Source organism: Pseudorca crassidens, chromosome 5, assembly GCF_039906515.1.
Source record: "Pseudorca crassidens isolate mPseCra1 chromosome 5, mPseCra1.hap1, whole genome shotgun sequence".
In the NCBI taxonomy this organism is placed as follows: Eukaryota; Metazoa; Chordata; class Mammalia; order Artiodactyla; family Delphinidae; genus Pseudorca; species Pseudorca crassidens.
Window position 1 is genome coordinate 4,628,112 of NC_090300.1, and position 15,742 is coordinate 4,643,853.

Below are 15,742 nucleotides of genomic sequence, written 5' to 3' on the forward strand. Positions count from 1 at the left end.
CTTCCCTCCCCCCACCCCTCCCCGCATACACACAGTGATGGGGATATGCCACAGGGAAATAGGAGCCAACTCAAAGAGTTCCCAATGGCCAAAACAATTTGAGCACTCAATCAGTCAATTAATCAATATTAGATTTTAACTCAAAGTATAAAGTAAATATACATGAGTCCATATTGATATAAATAAGTGATTGAATAGATGAGAAAATGGGGGAGAATTGACAAATCTCCCACATGGAAGAATTCCAAATATTTTATGCAGATCTATATCCTCAAAAAGCTGGGGCATAAACCCTCACCCCTTAGATATAGGTTTCCCATAGTGACTTTGTTTCACAATGAGCAGCATGGAAAGAGTGACTAAGAGTAACTTTACAGTGAAAAAACCTGAAGAACGCTACCTCAGCCAGGTGGTCAAGGCCAACATCAATGGTTATAAATCAGTTGGAGTATGTTTGCTTGATAGAATGGGATGAAAATGGCACTTCATTTCTCTGGCCTTTCTTCCTAATAACATAACCCCAGTGTAATCATGATAAAAACATCAGACAAATTCTGATAGTTTGGCGTCCTACAAAATACCTGACCGCTGCTCCTCAAAACTCTCAAGATCATCTAAACAAAGTCTGAGAAGTAGTCACAGCCAAGAGGAGACTAAAGGGACATAACATCAGTGCAGTGTGGGATCCTGCAACAAAAAAAGAGCATTAGGTTTAAACAAAAACAAGGAAATTTAAATAAACTGTGAGCTTTAGTTTATAATAATGTATCACTATTTGTTCATTATTTGCAACAAAGTGTCATACTAATGTAAGAGGCTAATAATAGGGGAAACAAATGTGAGGTAAATGAGACCACTGTGCTATCTTAATTTTTCTGTAAATCTGAACCAGTTCTTTCAGACCAACTTCTATTTTTTTTTTTTTAGCTGTAAGATGAATAAAGTCTGAGGATCTACATGTAATGTGATTAATAGAGTTGCTATGCTATGTTGTATAATTAACATTTTTAAGAGTACATGTAAATGTTTTCATGAAATTATATATACGTATTATATATAATATGTATGCTTATATATATTATGCATATGTAAATACAGAATTATGATGTATGCTTCAAATACGTTACAGTTTTATTGGCCAATTATGTCTCAATAAAGCTGAAAAAATAACACAATGAGAACTAAAGAGAAAAAAACAGTTCCAAGAAATAAAGTTTATTAAAAACTATACAAAAGAAAAAAAATATCTCATTTCTCCACTCATGGTACCATAGAGCTCTTGTGCTCGATCCCTTCCTGACACCTGACATATTTCAGGGTATAGTAAATGGACGTCCAAGACTTTGGTTTGAAGTGTACCAGGGTAGAGCAGGTTATTTTCCACCAGTTGCATAAGTGAAGTGCGCTGATGGTAGGAGGCAGAGAGAGAACACCCAGATATGAAAGCAGCCAGATTTCAGTGTTGGACCAAGATGTTTGTGGGCTTCCAGGAGCACCTGGGGCAGAGGGAACAAAGGAGCAGTCACCTTTGCAGGCAGATGGCTTTTTTGTTATTAAAATAACCACAGTCATTCTTCATTCCCATTGAAAAAGGGGTGGAGAAGAGGATGGATTGCTCCTAAATCTTTTCAAATCTTTATTAATTGAATTTCTGATGAGCACACACATTATTCATAATGAGGTTCCAAGGAGCAGCTGCAAATTCAGCTCAGTTAACATTCTGTTCCCAGGATATTTCTGAGCGTGTGTGTGTAGGGGGGGTTATTGCACAGTCATGGAAATGAACACTGGCCTGTGCACCTCATCCCGGATGCAATTTGTATCAAGTAATGAGATGAATGATCATTCAGTACAGGGATTAAAATAAATCTCAGCATTTATGTTTCCTTGGTTTGCTTTTCATGTGTATCTCCATTTCTGGAATAAATTACTGTATTTTCTTCTGATGGTACTTAGAATCATAAGAAGTGGGATCCTGTGAGAAAACTGAGGCCCAAGGAAGTGCTGTGGCTTGATCAATGTAAAATAGCCACACGTGGGTTATCATCTTGCTGTCCAAACTGTAGTGCAGATCATCTGCAGAGCAGGAGCAGAAACACCACCTGCCTGATAGACGTGCAGAATTTTAGACCCCATCCCAGTACTACTGCATCAGAAATCTGCATTTTAACAAGCTACCCTGGGGATTCATATGCCCAGAACGAGTAAGACGGATGTGTGCTAGTTTAGACTGTACAATTGTTTCTATTAGATCACTGTTTTGTATAGGATCTTTTGGGCTGCAAGTAAGAACATCAAACAAAAATAACATAAATAAACCAGGTCCACCTCCTAGAGTGATGAAAATAAAAACAAAAATAAGCAAATGGGATCTAATTAAACTTAAAAGCTTTTGCACAGCAAAGGAAACCATAAACAAAACAAAAAAATACCCCTCAGACTGGCAGAAAATATTTGCAAATGAAGCAACTGACAAGGGGTTAATCTCCAAAATATACAAAACAGCTCATGCAGGTCAATATCAAAAAAATAAATAAATAAATAACCCAATCAAAAAATGGGCAGAAGATCTAAATAGACATTTCACAAAGGAGACATACAGATGGCCAAAAAGCACATGAAAAGATGCTCAACATCACTAATTATTAGAGAACTGCATATCAAAACTACAATGAGGTATCACCTCACACTGGTCAGAGTGGCCATCATCAAAAAACCTACAAACTATAAATGCTGGAGAAGGTATGGAGAGAAGGGGACCCTCCTATGCTATTGGTGGGAATGTAAATTGGTACAGCCACTATGGAGAACAGTATGGAGGTTCCTTAAAAACCTAAAAACAGGGCTTCCCTGGTGATGCAGTTGTTGGGAGTCCTCCTGCTGATGCAAGGGATGTGGGTTCGTGCCCCGGTCCAAGAGGATCCCACATGCCACAGAGCGGCTGGGCCCGTGAACCATGGCCGCTGGGCCTGCGCATCCAGAGCCTGTGCTCCGCAGTGGGAGAGGCCACAGCAGTGAGAGGCCCGCGTACCACAGAAAAAAAACAAAAACTAAAACAAACAAAACAAACAAACAAACAAAACCTAAAAATAGAACTACTATATGACCCAGCAATCCCACTACTGGGCATATACCTGGAGAAAACCATAATTCACAAAGAGTCATGCACCCCAATATTCACTGCAGCACTATTTACAATAGTCAGGAAATGGAAGCAACCTAAGTGTCCATCAACAGAGGAATGGGTAAAGAAGATGTGGTACATATATGCAATGAAATATTACTCAGTCATAAAAAAGAACAAAATAATTCCAGTTGCAGCAACATGGATGGACCTAGAGATTGTCATACTGAGTGAAGTTAAGTCAGACACAGAAAGACAAATATCATATGATATCGCTTATAAGTGAAATCTAAAAAAGGTGGGGGGGTACAAATGAACTTATTTACAAAACATAAGTAAAGTTCCAGATGTAGAAAACTTATTGTCAGCAGGGGATGTGGGGGGGCAGGGGTCAATTGGGAGGTTGGGACTGACATATATACAGTACTATATATAAAAGAGATAACTAATAAGGACTTACTGTATAGCACAGGGAACTCTACTCAATACTCTGTTAGAACCTATATGGAAAAGAAACTTAAAAAAAAAGAGCAGATATATGTATATGTATAACTGACTCACTTTTCTGTACACCTGAAATTAATGCAACATTGTAAATCAACTATACTCCAATAAAAATTTTTTAAAAAATAAATAAAGGGACTCTGTATCCTGGAAAAACAAAACAAAACAAAACAAAACTGGGTCCTTATTGTTTCCCATAAAATGAAGTCAGAAAAAGGTGGTCCCACAACTGATTTCATCAATGGCTAAAATTCTTTACCAGCCTTCCATTCCATCATTTTCAATGTGTTTAATTTGTTTCCTCATTGGTACAAAATGGCTGCTACAGCTCTAATTGGATGGGAATAGAGATGGAAGAGGGAGCCAGAAGACTTCTCCTTACACATTCATCTTAGAGTCTGGTGGAAAATCTTTCCCAGATGCCATGGCATACACTTTTCCTTGGGTGGCGTCCTTGGCCAATTTTTGGTCACATGATCATGCTCTAGCTGGAAAAGAGGCTTAGAAAACCTCACCAGGTTTTATAGTGGGAGCTAGTTTCTGCCAATAAAGAAGACAAGTAGGAAATACCTGTTCGGCAGGTGACCAACCATGTCTGCCCCAACCATCCTGCCTTAAAGTTATCCTGGGTGTAGATGATCATAGAGTATTAGAGATCTTCTATTTCATTATTCCATTTTTTTAATGGGAAAAATGGGCTTGTGGAGGTTAAAAGGCTTCTTCATGATTAGATATTTTTTAGGATGGAGGATTAGATAGAAGCCACCACTCTTGACTCCTGGTCTGCTACTGTGGCAGACACTGTACTTTTGTAACCAAATGTCATTTGCAACTTCCATCCTATGTCTTTGCCTAGCTTTACTAGAAAATTAAAATATCACTTTGATTTATTGTGGCCTTGTGACAAATCTTAATATGATGTAGGCAGAAGTCACTGAGAAGTATTTCTTTTTTTGTCATACAAAAACAAAGCCTCATAAGGAGAAGACTTTTGATTCCTCTCCCTTTTTCTGACCTGGAATATGGATGTGATGCCTGAAGCAGCAGCAGCCATCTTGAAACCACATGGATAAAAGCCACACAGTAAATTTAGTGGAGTGGAAAAAATAGAAGAAAACTGAATCCTTGATGAAATCATAAAAATATTAGAGTGACTGTTCTGGCAATCATTGGACTTCTTTTTACATAAGAAAAACCCTCAATTTTTTGTTATTATTAATTAAATTTGTGCTTACATGCTACAGAATATAATCTAAACTGACACAAATACATCTCAAACATTTTCTCTCAAGGAAAACTAATTTTTCTAAAATGCAATGTGAAGGACACTATTGCATTAGAACAATCTTATGCAGTAGGCACCTTCAGAGACACTATAATAATAATCTTTTTCCACTTGCAAAACGGTTACACACAGGAGAAGAAATGGAAGCATGAAGCAGGATATTTCTCCAGGAGGGTTTTGCTGTTGCTCCAACAGTTACAGAATTTTTGTTTCTCTTTCTGAGGCCTTTTCTGTGTCTGACATTCTTATCTTATTGACTAATCACTTACTCCATACTGAAGCATTGGAATTCCTCCATCTTCAAAAAGACCGGTAGATGATGGTGTCCAGGCCTCAGGAGTCTTGTCCACATATGTTTCTCCCTTGCATTATAGAAGATGTATCCTGTTTCTTGGAACAAGTGAGACTTCCTTATCCTTTAGTCTTTCCAGGCTCTATCTCAAGGAGAAGAATTCTTTATCAAAGACTATGGCCATCACAAAGAATATCCTATCTTCTGATATTCTCCTTGTTTTCTCTCACACTGTTCTCTGCAGTCCTATAGAGGATGAGTCCACGTGTCATTAACTTCTAAATCTGAGTAAGGGAACAAAATTGCTTTCTTCTTCCTTTTTTTTTTTTAACATCTTTACTGGAGTATAATTGCTTTACAATGTTGTCTTAGTTTGTGCTGTATAACAAAGTGAAGCAGCCATACGTATACATATATCCCCATATCCCCTCCCTCTTGCATCTCCCTCTCACCCTCCCTATCCCACCCCTCTAGGTGGTCACAAAGCACCGAGCTGATCTCCCTGTGATATGCAGTTCCTTCCCACTAGCTATCTATTTTACATGTGGTAGTGTATATATGTGCATGCCACTATCTCGCTTCACCCCAGCTTACACTTCTCCCTCCCTGTGTCCTCAAGTCCATTCTCTACATCTGCGTCTTTATTCCTGTCCTGCCCCCACGTTCTTCAGAACCATTTTTCTTTCTTTTAGATTCCATATATATGTGTTAGCATATGGTATCTGTTTTTCACTTTCTGACTTACTTCACTCTGCATGACAGACTCTAGGTCCATCCACGTCACGACAAATAACTCAATTTCGTTTCTTTTTATGGCTGAGTAGTATTCCATTGTATATATGTGCCACATCTTCTTTATCCATTCATCTGTCAATGGACACTTAGGTTGCTTCCATGTCCTGGCTATTGTAAATAGAGCTGCAATGAATATTGTGGTACATGACTCTTTTTGAATGATGTTTTTTTCAGGGTATATGCCCAGTAGTGCGATTGCTGGGTCGTATGGTAGTTCTATTTTTAGTTTTTTAAGGAGTCTCCGTACTGTTCTCCATAGTGGTTGTATCAACTTACATTCCCACCAACAGTGCAAGAGGGTTCCCTTTTCTCCACACCCTCTCCAGCACTTACTTTTTGTAGATTTTTTGATGATGGCCATTCTGACTGGTGTGAGGTGATACCTCATTGTAGTTTTGATTTGCATTTCTCTAATGATTAGTGATGTTGGGCATCCTTTCATGTGTTTGTTGGCAACCTGTATAACTTCTTTGGAGAAATGTCTAGTTAGGTCTTCTGCCCATTTTGGATTGGGTTGTTTGTTTTTTTGATATTGAGCTGCGTGAGCTGCTTGTATATTTTGGAGATTAATCTTTTGTCAGTTGATTCATTTGCAAATATTTTCTCCCATTCTGAGGGTTGTCTTTTCATCTTTTTTATGGTTTCCTTTGCTGTGCAAAAGCTTTTAAGTTTCATTAGGTCCCATTTGTTTATTTTTGATTATATTTATTTTTATTTATTTATTTATTTTGCGGCACTCGGGCCTCTCACTGCTATGGCCTCTCCCGTTGCGGAGCACAGGCTCCGGACGCGCAGGCTCAGCGGCCATGGCTCATGGGCCCAGCCACTCCGCGACATGTGAGATCTTCCCAGACCGTGGCACAAACCCGTGTCCCCTGCATCAGCAGGCAGACTCTCAACTACTGCACAACCAGGGAAGCCCCTATTTTTTAATTTTATTTCCATTTCTCTAGGAGGTGGGTCAAAAAGAATCTTGCTGTGATTTATGTCATAGAATGTTCTACCTAGGCTTTCCTCTAAGAGTTTGATAGTGTCTGGCCTTACATTTAGGTCTTTAATCCATTTTGAGTTTATTTTTGTGTATGGTGTTAGGGAGTGTTCTAATTTCATTCTTTTACATGTAGCTGTCCAGTTTTCCCACCACCAGTTATTGAAGAGCCTGTCTTTTCTCCATTGTATGTTCTTGCCTCCTTTATCAAAGATAAGGTGACCATAGGTGCGTGGGTTTATCTCTGGGCTTTCTATCCTGTTCCACTGATCTATATTTCTGTTTCTGTGTCAGTACTATACTGTCTTGTTTATGTAGCTTTGTAGTAGAGTCTGAAATCTAGGAGCCTGATTCCTCCAGCTCCGTTTTTCTTTCTCAAGATTGCTTTGGCTATTTGGGGTCTTTTGTGTTTCCATACAAATTATGAAATTTTTTATTCTAGTTCTGTGAAAAATGCCATTGGTAGTTTGATAGGGGTTGCATTGAATCTGTAGATTGCTTTGGGTAGTATAGTCATTTTCACAATGTTGATTCTTCCAATCCAAGAACATGGTATATCTCTCCATCTGTTTGTATCATCTTTAATTTCTTTCATTAGTGTCTTATAGTTTTCTGCATACAAGTCTTTTGTCTGCTTAGGTATGTTTATTCCTAGGTATTTAATTCTTTTTGTTGCTATGGTAAATAGGAGTGTTTCCTTAATTTCTCTTTCAGATTTTTCATCATTATTGTATAGGAATGCAAGAGATTTCAGTGCATTAATTTTGTATCCTGCTATTTTACCAAATTGATTGGTTTTCTAGAGCATCTTTAGGATTCTCTATGTATAGTATCATGTCATCTGCAAATAGTGACAGTTTTACTTCTCTTTGGATTCCTTTTATTTCTTTTTCATCTCTGATTGCTTTGGCTAAAACTTCCAGAACTATGTTGAATACTTGTGGTGAGAGTGGGCAACCTTGTCCTCTTCCTGATTGTTGAGGAAATGGTTTCAGTTTTTCACTGCTGAGAACGATGTTGCCTGTGGGTTTGTCATATATGGCCTTTACTATGTTGAGGTAAGTTCTCTCTATGCCTACTTTCTGGAGAGTTTTTACCATAATTGGGTGCTGAATTTTGTTGAAAGCTTTTTCTTCATCTATTGAGGTGATCATATGGTTTTTATCCTTCAATTTGTTAATATGGTGTATCACATTGATTGATTTGCATATATTGAAGAATCCTTGCATCCCTGGTATAAACCCCACTTGATCATGGTGTATGATCCTTTTAATGTGCTGTTGGATTCTGTTTGCTAGTATTTTGTTGAGGATTTTTGCATCTATGTTCATCAGTGATATTGGCCTGTAGTTTTCTTTTCTTTTGATATCTTTGTCTGGTTTTGGTGTCATGGTGATGGTGGCCTCCTAGAATTAGTTTGAGAGTGTTCTTCCCTCTGCTATATTTTGGAAGAGTTTGAGAAGCATAGGTGTTACCTCTTCGCTAAATGTTTGGTAGAATTCTCCTGTGAACGCATCTGGTCCTGGGCTTTTGTTTGTTGGAAGATTTCAAATCACAGTTTCAATTTCAGTGCTTGTGATTGGTCTGTTTATATTTCCTATTTCTTCCTAATTCAGTCACCAAAGTTTCTGTGTTTGTTATTGTACGTCTCTTTCCTTCTCTTGTGTTTCCTGCCTAGAGAAGTTCCTTTAGCATTTGTTGTAAAGCTGGTTTGGTGGTGCTGAATTCTCTTAGCTTTTGCTTGTCTGTAAAGGTTTTAAATTCTTCGTCAAATCTGAATGAGATTCTTGCTGGGTAGAGTAATCTTGCTTGTAGGTTTTTCCCTTTCATCACTTTAAATACGTCCTGCCACTCCCTTCTGGCTTGCAGAGTTTCTGCTGAAAGAACGGCTGTTAACCTTATGGGGATTCTCTTGTATGTTATTTGTTGCTTTTCCCTTGCTGCTTTTAATATTTTTTCTTTGTATTTAATCTTTGATAGTTTGATTAATATGTGTCTTGGCATGTTTCTCCTTGGATTTTTCCTGTATGGGACTCTCTGCACTTCCTGGACTTGATTGACTATTTCCTTTCCCATATTAGGGAAGTTTTCAACTATAATCTCTTCAAATATTTTCTCGTCCCTTTCTTTTTCTCTTCTTCTTCTGGGACCCTATAATTCAAATGTTGGTGCATTTAATGTTGTCCCAGAGGTCTCTGAGACTGTCCTCAATTCTGTTCATTCTTTTTTCTTTAATCTGCTCTCCAGTAATCATTTCCACTATTTTATCTTCCAGGTCACTTATCCTTTCTTCTGCCTCTGTTATTGTGCTATTGTTTCCTTCTAGAGAATTTTTAATTTCATTTATGGTGTTGTTCATTATTGTTTGTTTGCTCTTTAGTTCTTCTAGGTCCTTGTTAAACGTTTCTTGTATTTTCTCCATTCTATTTCCAAGATTTTGGATCATCTTTACTATCATTACTCTGAATTCTTTTTCAGGTAGACTGCCTATTTCCTCTTCATTTGTTTGGTCTGGTGGGTTTTTAACTTGTTCCTTCATGTGCTGCATATTTCTCTGTCTTCTCATTTTGCTTAACTTACTATGTTTAGTGTCTCCTTTTCACAGACTGCAGGTTCGTAGTTTGTGTTGCTTTTGGTGTCTGCCCCCAGTGGGTAAGATTGGTTCAGTGGGTTGTGTAAGCTTCCTGGTGGAGGGGATTGGTGTCTGTGTTCTTGTGGATGAGGTTGGATATTGTCCCTCTTGTGGGAGGACTGCATCCGGTGGTATGTTTTGAGGTGTCTGTAAACTTAGTGTGATTTTAGGCAGCCTCTCTGCTAATGTGTTGGGTTGTGTTCCTGTCTTGCTAGTTGTTTGGCATGGGGTGTCCAGCACTGTAGCTTACTGGTTGTTGAGTGGAACTGCATCTTAGCATTGAGACGGAGATCTCTGGGAGAGCTCTCGCCGATTGATAGTACGTGGGACCAGGAAGTCTCTGGTGGACCAATGTCCTGAACCCCGCTCTCCCACCTCAGAGGCTCAGGCCTGACACCCAACTGGAGCACTAAGACCCTGTCAGCCACACGGCTCAGAAGAAAAGTGAGAAAAAGAAGAAAGAAAGAAAAATAAAATAATTAAAATAAAATTTTTTATAAAAATATTTTTTAAAGTAAAACATATAATTGAAAAAAAAAAAGATTCGCAAAACCAGTAAATAAATCCACCAGTGATAACAAGTGCTAAAAACTAAACTAAGATAAATATATAAATCATAAACTAGTCAGTCACATACAGCAAACCCCAAGTCTACAGTTGCTCCCAAGTTCCACTGCCTCAGTTTTGGGATGATTCGTTGTCTATTCAGGTATTCCACAGATGCAGCGTACATCAAGTTGATCTGTGGAGATTTAATCTGCTGCTCCTGAGGCTGCTGGGAGAGATTTCCCTTTCTCTTCTTTGTTCGCACAGCTCCTGGGGTTCAGCTTTGGATTTGGCCCAGCCTCTGCGTGTAGATAGCTGGAGGGCATCTGTTCTTCGCTCAGACAGGATGGGGTTAAATGAGCAGCTGATTCGGGGGCTCTGGCTCACTCAGGCCGCGGGGAGGGAGGGGCATGGAATGCGGGACGAGCCTGTGGCTTCAGAGGCCGGCGTGACGTTGCACCAGCCAGAGGTGCACCGTGCGTTCTCCCGGGGAAGTTGTCCCTGGATCCCGGGACCCTGGCAGTGGCAGGCTGCACAGGCTCCCCGGAAGGGGGGTGTGGATAGTGACCTGTGCTCACACACAGGCTCCTTGGTGGCGGCAGCAGCAGCCTTAGCGTCTCATGCCCGTCTCTGGGGTCCGCACTTTTAGCCACGGCTCACGCCCGTCTCTGGAGCTCGTTTAGGCGGTGCTCTGAATACCCTCTCCTTGTGCACTCCAAAACAATTGTCTCTTGCCTCTTCGGCAGCTCCAGACTTTTCCCCGGACTCCCTCCCGGCTAGCTGTGGTGCACTAACCCCTGCAGGGTGTGTTCAGGCCGCCAACCCCAGTCCTCTCCCTGGGATCCGACCGAAGCCCGAGCCTCAGCTCCCAGTCCCGCCCGACCCAGCGGGTGAGCAGACAAGCCTCTCGGGCTGGTGAGTGCCGGTTGGCACCGATCCTCTGTGCGGGAATCTCTCCACTTTGCCCTCCGCACCCCTGTTGCTGCGCTATCCTCCGCGGCTCCGAAGCTTCCCACCTCCGCCACCCGCAGTCTCCACCCACGAAGGGGCTTCCTATTGTGTGGAAACCTCTCCTCCTTCGCGGCTCACTCCCACTGGTGCAGGTCCCGTCCCTATTCTTTTGTCTCTGTTTATTCTTTTTTCTTTTGCCCTACGTGGAGGTACGTGGTACCAGGTACGTGGGGAGTTTCTTGTCTTTTGGGAGGTCTGAGGTATTTTGCCAGGGTTCAGTAGGTGTTCTGTAAGAGCTGATCCACATGTAGGTGTATTTTTGCTGTATTTGTGGGGAGGAAGGTGATCTCCACGTCTTACTCCTCCGCCATCTTGAAGGTCCCCACCACAAATTGCTTTCTAAAGAAAGTAGAAGTTAAGGTTCCTGGGGAATGGAGTGCCTTTGTTTTCACTAGCAGAGGAAATAGGATTGGGGAGAGAACTGAACTTTCTGCATAGCAGAGGAAGAAAAACTTTGAGCTCAAAGAGAATGTGTGAAGAATGCAGTAAGAGGACAGGAATGGGAAAGAAGAGAGTAGCCAACAAAATGATGAGATACTCCATGACATTATTCCTTTCTAGCAAATTGTATTTTCCCAAATAAGCACAAAAATATTTTTTCTCCCACATGCTCTTTTAGAACCTTGCCAACCCCCCATCAAGAGGCGGGAGTCTGTCTTTCCCCTTAAAACTGGTGGAACAACGTGACTTCCTTAACAAACAGAATGTAGCAATAAGTAATAAGGGGTAACTCCCACGGCCAGATGAGAAAAGGTAATATAGGTGCTGTCTAGCTCTCTTTGGGGACACTTGCATTTCAGCCTTGAACTGCCGTGTAAGAAGTCTGGCTACCCTTAAGCACAAATGCTTAAGGAAAGACCATGTAGAAAGACCATTAAGAGAATTTCCCCCATGGACATGAGGATATATGTCCAGGCCAGCCAGTTCGACCCAGGAGGTGGAGGAGAGACACATGGGGCAGAGCTACTCCCAGAGAAGCCCAGCTTAAATCAGTTGACCCCTAGCCAATGCAAAGACTCAAGAGAAATAATAAATAATAGTTCTTTTAAACCAGTGAATTTTGGTGTGGTTTGTAACATAGTAGTATCTAACTAATACATTCTTCATTTCATAACTCCATCCTGTTTGGATGATAAAGGTATAATCACAATAGACATGAGGGATGCCCTTGCAAGATTTTTGTCCTTGACTTTTCCATTAGCATCTTCTGATTACTTGGCATGGTGTTCTTGGATATAGCTTAAAACTAAGTATAACATTTGGTTACTTGCTTTACTAAATCATTTATACTTGATCTCCACTGACTCTCAAGTCTATGAAAGGGAGAGAAAAATTTATGGAGGTGATAATTGTATCTAATGAATTTTTCAAAGGAAATTTCCCAGGAGGGCAATTAGAAACAGAAGAGACATTTTTATTTGAAAATCACCAGTATTTGCATATCTGGGAACATCTCCCTGACTATATAGTAAGAGGAATCAACAGAGAACTGTCTCTTATCAAGTAGTCTTATTTGTAATTACTTGTTATTTCCCCAATACATTATTCACTGTTTTAATGTTTACCGTTTGGGGAAAGCCAGCAGGAAGCAAGCAGATAGGTGAATTCTCTTTCTGCATAGCTTCTTCCTTCTTCCTAAGAATTGTCTGTCTTATCTCTTGTATAAAAATAAAATATTCATGGGAGCCAGAGAGGAACGTTTGGAAGGCAATTCTTCATTAGAGATAAACTCCAGATGTAACTTGATAGTGTTCTTTACTTGTGGAAAATAGCGAGCACAATTTCCTCATGCTGTTCTGAGCTGATGTGAGCTGTGTGGTTTTGACAGGCAGATTTTTTTTCCAGCCTTTGTTTCTAGTCACTGAGTACAGATTCAGCTTCAGGGAACTGTTTCAAGTTCCAGGTGAATTGGATAACTTGCTTTCTTGTGTTCTGATTGTCAGTGTACCTTTGAGTGTCAGGGTGAGGATTGTATTACTTATCCATTACCAGTATTTATGACACACACATATGCATTGCTGAGCACTGCTTGAATGTACATTAATTTAGGTAGTAGGTGGATTGCCAGAGGCATAAGTAGGAAAATTTTCCATAAAATCGAAGGATCAGAAAGAGCTCTGAAAATATTTTAGGTGCATTATTTCCTAAAGTGTGGTAGTTACCACTGGGGCCACAACGAATGCTTTTCGGTGACATATGAGATGAGTTGGCAACTGGGCAAGGCACTAAATGATACTAAATCACCTACTGAATGGTGTTTACTTTTCAATACTATAGTATTGTTCTGATTATGTTAAGCAGAAAGTTTCAGGTTGATGCTAGTAAGTGTTTACCGCTTTTCTAATGTTTTAAATCTATTTTCACAAAAAGAGAGGAAATACGATATAGCTAGGGTGTAATGTCATTGTTTATTTTCTTTGTATTTATTTCTATGATTTCCTTCTATCTGTGGTAGATAATAATGGTGGTCCCTTACAAGTAACACTTGGAAATAGCAAAAGTCATGAAAGTGGCATACAAGTGCATGAGAACTGGGAAGCACTAATCTAATCCCATACATTTGAAGGGTCCACTGCCCAGTCAGGAAGCCCATTTCTCATGACAAGGATGTATTACCTCCTACAGAGGAAACTTAAGGTGACATTAGTCATTTACCTAATCATTTACACTAATGGTAAAGAACAGAAGGTTGTCTATTTTTCAAATGGTGCATAATCCACGTGTGTCCTTATACTAGGGAGTCAGTGTCATTTACAGGCAATAGTTTGGACTTTTATACTAAGACCGGCCTGGGTTGGAATGCCAGCTCTTCCAATGTACCACACGGGCAAGCTGTGGTCTGTGCTTTAATTTTCTCATCTAGAATGTGTTGAGAATGATGCCAAGCTCACTGTCATGAGGATTAAATAAGGTAGTGTAAAACAAGCCCTCATTATAGGGCCTGGTTGAATTCCTGAGCTGGACTTGTGGCCCTCTGGCCCTGGCATGCACCTTCATGTGATTGGGGGCATGTTGATAGACTTAGATTCTTTCAATTGTATATACAACGCCACATTTTTCACAGGAGACACTGTTAAGTCGATCAGTTTACTAGTGAAATAGAGGAGATATAGAGGATGACCCTCCCCTGACTTAGACTTTACAGGTCTGCCTTGATTGAAACAGGACTGATTCATGGTGGAGGTGGAGCCCTTGTTCTTCAAAGTGTTCCTAAGAATGTTATTAACCTTCTATGTGCCAAGGGCTATACATACGTCATATCATCTTTATAACAGCCTTACAAGCTAGAAGAGAATACTTTGGTTCAGTGAGATTAGGTCCCTTGGCCCAGTTCCTACAAGTAGTAAATGGCATATCCAGAGCTTGATACATTTTAGGCAGAAAATGGACAATCTATGTGCAAAACGCAGAGACTATACGTTATTAAAGACTAATATATAAAGCACTCAGTATTGTAGGGAACACTATAGTGTAGTGCTTAAGAGATCAGACAACACACTGCCTACCACTTCCCAGCTAGGCGACTGTGGGTGTTAAGTAGCGTCAGTTACCCCTCTGAAATGGGAATGATAATGGTACTGCCATGATGAATTATCATGAGGGTTAAATGAGAAAATCCCTAGAAGCATGATATGCCTGACTTGTAAAGAGGTATATTACATATGAGCTATAGTAATGTTGTAATGATGCTGGTGCAAGCAGTTAGGTGCCCGATAGATGCAAGTTGAATAAATGAATGCTCCTGGGCGACTTGTTCTTTCAGGAATCTGAGACTCTTGACTTGTTTCATCCCCACCAGGTGGATCCTAGCTGTAGCTCTGCACTTGCTTATATACTGGTGCAGGTTTTTTAAAAATTTTATTTTACTGAAGTATAGTTAATTTACAATATTGTGTTCATTTCTGCTGTACAGCAAAGTGACTCAGGTATACATATATGCATTCTTTTTCGTATTCCTTTCCATGATGGTTTATCACGGGATGTTGAATATAGTTCCCTGTGCGATACAGCAGGACCTTGCTGTTTATCCATCATAAATATAATAGTTTGCATCTGCTAATCTCAAACTCCCAATTCTTCGCTCCTCCACCTCTCCCTCTTCTGGTACAGGTTTTAATAAATAGATGTGTGTTGTGTGAGTAGGGGGTGGGAGAGAGAAGGACACAATTCAACTACTTACACATGTAACAAACCACAAGCTTCCAGCTCATTTAATAAATAGCGCAGTTGTATGGCTCATGTATAGAAAACACTTTACCTGGATTCTCAAGTGTCCAGTGAAGAATCCAACTAATTTTTAAAATCAGCTGCACATGCATAACAGTCACGGTCATGATATTTATGTGACTTGTGTGAATAAATACACTTTTGTACTCAGTTTTATTCCCACCTGACTGCTTATTGGCTTAGAAAACACTTGTCAAATGGCTGGCATAATTTCCTGAATGGTCTCCTGCTGCTGCAGGCCTCTTCCGGTCAGCTGTGTCTAGATGCCCCCATCTGTATTTTGGTACAACCTTCTCCTAGCTCAGGTACTGTCCTCCCTGCTACCTGAATCTTTTTTT